Source organism: Arvicanthis niloticus (assembly GCF_011762505.2).
Source record: "Arvicanthis niloticus isolate mArvNil1 chromosome Y unlocalized genomic scaffold, mArvNil1.pat.X SUPER_Y_unloc_1, whole genome shotgun sequence".
Lineage (NCBI taxonomy): Eukaryota > Metazoa > Chordata > Mammalia > Rodentia > Muridae > Arvicanthis > Arvicanthis niloticus.
The window spans coordinates 5,996,778-6,006,010 of record NW_023044978.1 but is presented as its reverse complement, the minus strand read 5'-3'; positions in this window follow the sequence as shown (position 1 = coordinate 6,006,010).

Below are 9,233 nucleotides of genomic sequence, written 5' to 3'. Positions count from 1 at the left end.
AACAGGGATTAGCTATGATGGTTGCCATGCAAGGACAATCAGTAAAGGTTTTTGGGGCTAGTAGAAATCAAAAGGCCTGTTTTAAATGTGGCAAGCATAGACACTTTCAAGAGATTCTGCAGAAAATCAGTTAACACAGAGACAGCCCAGAAAACAGCCTGAGATAAGCCCACTTTGCAAATGTGGACGGCATTGGGCTAGTGAATGTAGGTCCAAAAGGAAACACCCTTTCTCAGAATCAGGGAAATGGGAACAGAGGCCAGTTCCAGTCCCCGAACCAACACAAGCCAAAACAGGCTTATGGAGCAGTCAGTTTTATACCAGCAAGCAACAACCCCTTTCAGAACTTAGTTGAGCCACACCAGAAATGCAGGACTAGACTTCAGTTCTGCCACCCACACAGTATTAACCCCAAAAATGGGACATCAGGCCTTACCCACTGGTTTGTATGGACTGCTCTATCCAAATGTGTTTGACCTGAAAGTGGGAAGAAGTAGTGCTAAAATTCACGGACTACATTTTTTTTCCTGGAGTCATAGACAATGAGTATCAAGGTGAGATTAAGTTAATAGCACAGGCAATTCAGAATATAGTCAGCATTCCTACAGAGAGGAGGATAGTTTAATTATTGTTACATCCATTCGTCCCTACTAATCACAAATATAAGCATCCTAAGAGAGGGGATCAAGGCTTTGGTTCCTCTGATGCATATTGGGTACAGCCTACAGTTAAACAAAAACCTATGATGACACTATGGCTGGATGGAAAGGAATTCTAAGGCTTGGTTGACATAGGAGCTGATGCGAGTATTCTAAAACAAAGTGATTGGCCTGCCACTTGGCCTCTGACCCCAATCTTAACCAATCTAAGAGGTATTGGCCAAAGTCAAAATCCACAACAATGCTCTTAATTGCTGATGTGGAAAGATAAAGAAGGTAATACAGGGAATATACAACCCTATGTCATCCTGGGCCTCCCCATTAATCTCTGGTGCAGAGGTCTTTTATCCCAGTTGAGATGGATTATTTGCAGCCCTGATGAAGTAATCATGGCTCAAATGGTAAACTCTGGATGTTCCCCAGGGAAAGAATGAAGAAAACATGAAGAAGGGATTATTCATCCTGTTGAGGTCCATGGTAACACTGGAAGGAGGCTTTGGGTTTTTTGAATGGGGGGCTACAAATAAAGCTGCACCCCTAGGGCATTGTGCAGACCCCATTACCTGGAAGGGGGACTCGCTCATCTGGGTGGATCATTAGTCCCTAACCACCAAAAATTTCAAACTGCTCTTTTGCTAGTGCAGGAGCAATTATAGGCAGGACATTTAGAGGAGAATAACTCTCCCTAGAATACCCTTATATACACCAATATTTCTCATTAGGAAAAAGTCAGGAAAGTGGAGATTGTTGTAAGACTTAAGGGCTGTTAAAATGACCATGATTAGGATGGGAGCCTTACAACCTGAACTGCCCACACCAGTGGCCATATATTTAGGTTATTATAAAATAGTTATAAATTTAAAAGACTTTTTTTCCCATCCCATTGCATGCTAAGGACAGAAAATACTTTGCTTTCAGTGTTCCCACTATAAATTTTAGAGAACCTATGAAGAGATATCACTGGAAAGTGTTGCCTCCGGGTATGGCTAAGAGTCCAACCTTGTGCCAAAAGTTTGTGGCTTCCACTATAGAGGGTGTTAGAACCATGTGGAAGCAAATCTATATAATTCATTTCATGGATGAGATTTTAATAGCAGGAAAAGATGGAAAACATGGACTCCAGTGCTTTGATGATCTTAGAACAGCTTTACAGACTGCAGGATTACCAATAGCACCAGCAAAGGTACAATTACAAGATCCATATTCTTATTTAGGATTTCAGATTAAAGGTCTACATATTACTAATAGTAAGGTCACCTTGAGGACTGATTCCCTTAAGACACTTAATGATTTTCAAAAATTATTGGGAGACATTAATTGGCTAAGACCATAATTGAAACTCATGACAGGAGAATTGAAGCCTCTGTTTGAGATTCTCAAAGGAGATCCTCACCATAAGTCTGATAGGGCTCTAACAGAGGAGGGTAGAAAAGCCTTACCAAAGGTGAAAAGTGCTATTTCATCCCAATTTGTAACTCATATTAATTATTCTAGGCCTTTATATTTCCTTATTTTTAACACTAAACAAACTCCTACTGCAGTTTTTTGGCAAAATGCACCCATATTATGGGTTCATCTTCCCTCATCCCCTAAGAAGCTTCTTTATCCATACTATGTTGCTGTAGCTGATATAATTATGTTGGGCAGAGATAATAGTCAAAAATGTTTTGGAAAGGATCCTCATGTAATAGTACAACCCTATAGAAGGCATCAGGTTGATTGGCTTATGCAGAGTTCTGAAGTCTGGTCTATTGCATGTGTCTCATTTGCTGGTCAGATAGATAACCATTATCCACCAGATAAATTGATTCACTTTTGTAATCACCATGCATTCATTTTTCCAACTCGGACTGAACATGCACCTATCAAGAGAGCATTGTTAGTTTGCACTGATGGTTTCTCATCAGGAAAAGCTGCTTATGCCTTTCAAGATCAAGTAATCTCCTTTGATACATCATCTCTGTCAGCTCACTTCATTGATTTACATGCTGTTATTGCCGTGTTTTAAGCTTTTCCAAATCACACACATTAATATTTATACAGATAGCTCATATATAGTTCAAGCTATCCCTCTGGTAGAAACTGCTGCACAAATAAAGCATTCCTCAGAAGCAGCCAGTTTTTTTTACAGTGCCAACAATTAATTTTGAGGAGAAAGTTTAAATTCTTTATAGGACACCTGAGAGACCACACTGGGCTACTAGGTCCTCTCTCTGAGGAAAAAAAACAAGGCAGATCTAGCTACTCGTGTAACTGCAGTGCCTTTGTCAGATCTGCCATCTAACTTGGATCAGGCCATAAAGGCTCATGAGTTACATTACCTTGATTCTAAATCTTTACAAATTATGTTTAAAATTACCAGAGGACAAGCTAGACAAATTGTTAAGCAATGCCACTCATGTGTTACACTTTTACCAGTCCTCATTTGGGCATAAATTTAAAGGGACTGATAACAAACAGTCTCTGGCAAATGGATGTTACTCATTATAATGAATTTGGATATCGAAAATATATACATGTATGTGTGGATACATACAATGGTTTCATGTATGTGACATTACAATCTGGAGAAACAAGCAAGCATGTAATCACTCATATGCTTGCTACAATTGCTGTTTTGGGTGTGCCTAAACAGATAAAGACTGACAATGTCCCAGGTTATAAAAGCTCCAGTTTCCACCAATTCTGTGAAAAATTGTAAATACTACATAAAATGGGTATTCCATATAATCCACAGGGCCAAGTTATGGTAGAAAGGGTGCATCGAACCATTATATGTCAATTTGAAAATAAATCAAAAAGGGGAAAGGAACCCTACCATGGGATACCCCAGAAATATCCTTCATTGAGCCAAGCCAACCCTGACCAGCAGGAGTTAAAACAAGGAAAAACCGGTTCCTTCTCACAGCAGTTTACTCAGGATGCTTAGCAGTTGCTAATCAAGATGGCAAGCCCGTGATCCCTTCCCAGGCACAGCTTATAAACCTTGCCAGGAGCCCATGAACTCATTCCAAGTGCACCATACAGCTGAGGTCTTTAAACAGTAAAACAAGCTATGTGGGATAAGCAATATATTTATCAGAGTGTGCTTCAGCTGTTATAGGCTTTTGAAAACCAAGTCTTTCATGAGGGTATATGGTTCCAGATGGCTGCAAAGTTGATCTAGGTGCTTTCTACTAAAATTGGCTCCCAACAGGTCCCCTTTTTAAATCTTTTCAAAAGGGAAGGATGTGAAAATTTATGGAAACCGTGCCTGTGCTAGATTGGAACAAAAGACCCCAGCCTGACTTAAGATGGTGAGGCCTCCCTTATTTTAGGGTCAAGGGTCTCGATATGCTCTCTTACCTGTCATTGGCTATCTGGCTTAACATGTAAGTTAGGGTTAATCCTCATCAGTCTTGATGACAGAGGTTTTAGAGTCCACTACTTCCAGCCTGTAATAGTGGACCTGTATGGGTTTCATTTGTTATATGTTGCCTTACCAAAGACATCAGTTTGTTGAACAGCATGAACTTAAGAGACAAGAGACTTAATATCTAAACTGTTGATATAAAAGCAACACTCTTTAAGGCAACACACAACTTCCCCTGTTGGAGAAGTGAAAGGTCTAAGCCTTGTACCCACAAATTTATACCAATGAAATCCTTGAATTTTGCATCAGCTTAGTAACAATTATACAGATAAAGACAGCCTAATATTTACCACCTCAGTCCCCAAGTCCAGGGAATTGGGGCACCAACACTTCATTAACTTCTTCAAGCTGAACATGGGCATTGAGATATTAGAAGAGGGATGAGGGGAAGCGTAAATTGATAAGCCTCTGACATCTGTCTTAACTGCATCCAGCTGGAAGTCCAGGTCATCAGTGAACATGCAGGTAATAAGAAGATTTATTCACCAAAGCTTTGTATTCTGTAATATATAAGCCTCAAAACAAAGTTTAGTATCAAGATAATTGTTTTGACTCTCTGGAATCTAGTGTTCTGGAGGTCTACCTCTGTCATGTCTGATCTATATAATTCTGGAAGACATGACTACTACATTAATGACCTCTTCAGAAAACTCATAGAAAAAAAACTTTTTTTTTCCAAATTAGACTTTCCTTTAGCCAGTAACCAGAAAAGCCTTTACATTGAGTTTTTATCCAGAAAAAATATAACTATACAACTCAGAATCATACCCATTTTGAAAGTTAAATCAATTAACATTATCTTTCTTGGACCCTTCATTACTTGGCCATCATAAGATCCTTCCCTGAAACTGAAACCTCATCCACTGCCTGTAAGAACTTTTCCAAAGTAGCCTTCTTAAGCTCTACTCCTTTCGCTTTTTCTACTTAACTTGTCCCAAAATTGGGAACTTTATAGAACTTGTCCCAAAACCTGTAGCTTTATAGTAACTTGTCCCAAACCAGGAACTTTATAGTCTCTGAACCGAGAACATGTCCTTGTCCCATTTACCTGGGAACATTATAGTCTCTGAACAAAGAACTTATCCTTGTCCCATTTTCTTGGGAACTTTACCAGCTAGTTGCCCTTACCGTGTTGGGTTCTGAAGTTCCTCATATGGGGAAGTTGGCTCCCAACACTTTATCATATGCTCTTTAGTTTAAATTTTTAAACTTTGGAATCTGAAGGAAAATCTGCTGTAGATAGATTCTGGCATCCTGATACCACTAAGAATTTTGCAACAGTCCTCTGGAAAGACTCATTAACTGGAAACTGGAATGGGCCAGATCCAGTGCTTATCTGAGGAAGAGGTTCTGTCTGTATATATACCCAAACTGTAGATACCACATGCTGGCTTCCAGAGAGACTGATTAAACAAATAGACAACAATAACAAACCCAGGGAGGAGAAACTGCCAGAGAAGCATAATTTTTCTCTGCAGGAAACATGAAGATGCTTCTCAATTGCCTTCAATCCTGACTTGGGAAGTCTTCAATGTGGAAGGAGACATCACCACCCATACCTCCAGAGTGTCTCTATTGGACTCTTGGTTGCCCAACTTATGATTTAGTGGGGAACATTGTTTAGACACAGGAAAAAACCAACTACCACAGTTACTATTGTTGTTTTTGGGTTTGAGATTGAGTGGAGCAGTAATAATTATTTCTCTACTTGTTTTGTTAAGATCAAAGCTATGATCCCTTCTGTATTTCTATAGATTTAGATTCTGCTATACCACATTTGTAAACAGAATAGAAGGACTTATTCTTTTTACTCTTCAGACAGAGGGAGTTATGTGTTGCCCTATAAAAAAGAGTGTTGCTGTTGTACTAACTATTCAGGCATTGTTTAGACTCTTGTCTCTAGGGTCCAGGCTGTTCCACAAACTGATGGCTTTTGTATGACAACAGATAGATACTAGTCAATTGAAACCCATACAAGTCCATTATTACAGGCTGGAAGTAGGGGATTTTCTAAAACCTTTGTCATCAAGACTAATGAGGATTAACCCCTAACTTATGCTCTAAGCCAGATAGTCAATGACTGGTAAGAGAACACTTCAAGACCCTTGCCCCTAAAACAGGAGGCCTCCCTATCCTAAGACAGGAGCTCAATCAATGGCTGTTGAATATCCAAAGATGGGAAAAGGAGGCTTGGGTCCTTTGTTCTGGCCTAAGGTAGGCACGGTTTCCGTAATTTTTCCTAGCCTTACCTTTTGAAAAACAATTTTAAAAAGGGGACCTGTGGTGAACTGACAGAAAGGCAGCTATCATCCTTGCAACCATCTTGAGCCACATGCCCTGACAAGACACTTGTTTCAACAGCCTACAACAGCTGAGCACACTCTGAAAACATCTTGTTATATATACTCAGTATTTTCCCTTGGGTGTGTTTGACTTAAAGGTGTGACTTAACAAGTGAGACTTATAAAAGGTGAGAGGCAGACAGAAGAGGGGATTGGAAACTTGGAACTTGGAGGCATTAGGGACTAGGAACTTGAAACTTGGGACTTGGACTAGGAACAAGAAACTTGGAAAGAAAGAAGAAGTGACGCTTGAGAATAAACTGGACTGTATCATACTCTGTCTGGTCTGCATTCTTAGCATCTGCCCTCACTCTCTTGCTGAACCCTGATCCGAAGACTTGAGCAGCAATATGAGCCCAGACAATTTAGCCCCCAAAGCTTGGGGCAATGTGAGCATCTTCAGTCTTCTGCTGTGCTTAAACATGCAGGTCTAAGGCTAGGAAATTGAAATATCTCAGCCTTTGGAAGCAGCCAGTTTTCTAGGTCTTGTATATACATAGAAGGTAGGGGATTTCTTAGCTATGAACACAAACTAGCATTAGAGCTCTTAGCTGGCAACTGGGAACACTTCTTCCTCCTCAGGTCTATTCCTGCTTTTTTTGTTGTTCTTCTGCCTTTCTTTCTCCCATAGGCATTCTTAAACTGTTCAGCTATTGTTTCTGTAGCTGTAGCTGTGTGGACAGCTACCTTGCTGCTTTCATAGTTCAGTCTGCTGACACCTAAGCTGCCATTGCTGCTTTGCTGCCTCTTCTGTATCTCTCCTTCATGTGATTGTTTATTCCTGAGTTACCATCATAGATTAGATTATAAATAGAAGGCAAGAAAATTTCCCTTGAGGGGGATGAAGAAATGGATCTCTTGTTAGGAATACGTCTTACTGCAGTATATGACCTAGGTTTGGTTTCCAGAACTTATTTAATGGCTTACAACTATTTTTAATTCAAATTGCAGAAAATCCAACATATTTTTCTGACCTCTGTAGGTTTCATACATGCACATGGTATACACACACACACACACACACACACACACACACACACACACACATATTTGGGCCAAACATTTACATGAAATAGAAGTAAAAATATATAAAGATATAGATATATTTACAAGCATTCTTAAGAGAAATCTTTTATTGGGACTGGTGATACATACCAGGAAACAAAAGGCAGCAACTGGTGAATGTCTTCCTACAGACACCTTGAGCCCAAATGCTATGCCTTGTAGAACCAGTCACAGTCTTCAAGGCTTATATTTTAGGCCAATCACAACCATGCCACTAACCACCAATCACATTCACTAAGGATTATGTTTAGACTAATCACAATGGTGAGTCTTAAGACCAATCATAGTAACATTAACTTTGTAATTTAGGTCAATCACAGCCTGACTCTTAACAGCCACTACAGCCATTTAAATTTTTTTCTGACCAATCACACCCTTGCCTTTTAGGACCAATCATAATCAGTGAGTCTTATATTCTCAACCAATCTCATAAGCAGAGTATGTTCTATAGTTGCCAGGATACAGTAAACATGAGACTACTTGACTTCAAGTGAGTGGAGAGGTAAGGTTGACTAAGATGGAGCTCTGTTTTAAGGGCAAAATCCTTAGATATTTCTTGTTTAATCTTGTCCCAATCATTGAAATAGGGATGGTGAACTCACCAACAGTAAACTGTGAATGTGGTAATTTCATATTTCAGTTGTATCAGTTAATAGTTAATATAAAGCTGTATAGTTAACTCTCTGAGTTATCCAGGCTTAATTGTCTAACTTGGTCTTTAGGAAATAGCTTTTCTTTTCTTGAGGAATACTATTTATAGCAAAGTTCACAATTTCTGGTACCTTCGATTGAAAAACAAAACAAAACAGACTGGCTGTATTTTTAAATACTGACCAGTTTTATCATGAGGGTCATACAGTACAACAACTACATAAAAGATGGTTAATAATAAGTGATAAGTTATAGATCACTAATTTAAAATGATGATAGATTATAAACAACAGATAATAAATTATAGAATATAGAATATAAAGGATTAGATAGTAGATAATAAATTGAAGAATTGAAGAGTATCCGAGAAGAAGAAAGATGAACATTATCTAACATATGATAGAGGAGAGATATGGGATAAAGAAAAAGTGATCTGATTATAGACACAGAATGTATAAAGTGTAGAAGAGAGAGAAAAGGATGATGTATGTAGAAGATCTAGAGGATAGATGCTAAATAGATGGAGATAGAGACACTGTAGACAACATACAGATGGGACATAGACACAGGTTAAAGACAGAGAATAGACAGATAGAAGATAGACATAGGATAACAAGTAGTAGATAATAGATAGATAGAAGACAGACAAAATAGCTACACTCTAGCTTCTAGAGGATACATGATAGATAAATAGGAGATAAACAAAGAATATGTAAAGGAAAGAGGATAATTATCCGAAAAAGAGACACAGAGGAACTAGATGTTAAGGATAGATGAAAGAGTGAAAAAGGTGGCCAGAGGATAAATGATACATAGATTGTAAACAGACACAGGACAGCTAGAGGATAGATGGTAGATACATGGCAAACAGACACAAGGTTTTAGGAGACAGATGATACATGAAAGACAGACACAGGATAGCTAGAGGATAGATGATAGATAGAACACAAACACAGGATAGCTAGAGGATAAATGAACCATAGATGGAAGGAAAGCACGGGATAGCTAGAGGATTGATGATAGTTGGAAGTCATATACAGGAGACTATTGAATTGTAGATAGATAGATAGATAGATAGATAGATAGATAGATAGATAGATACGC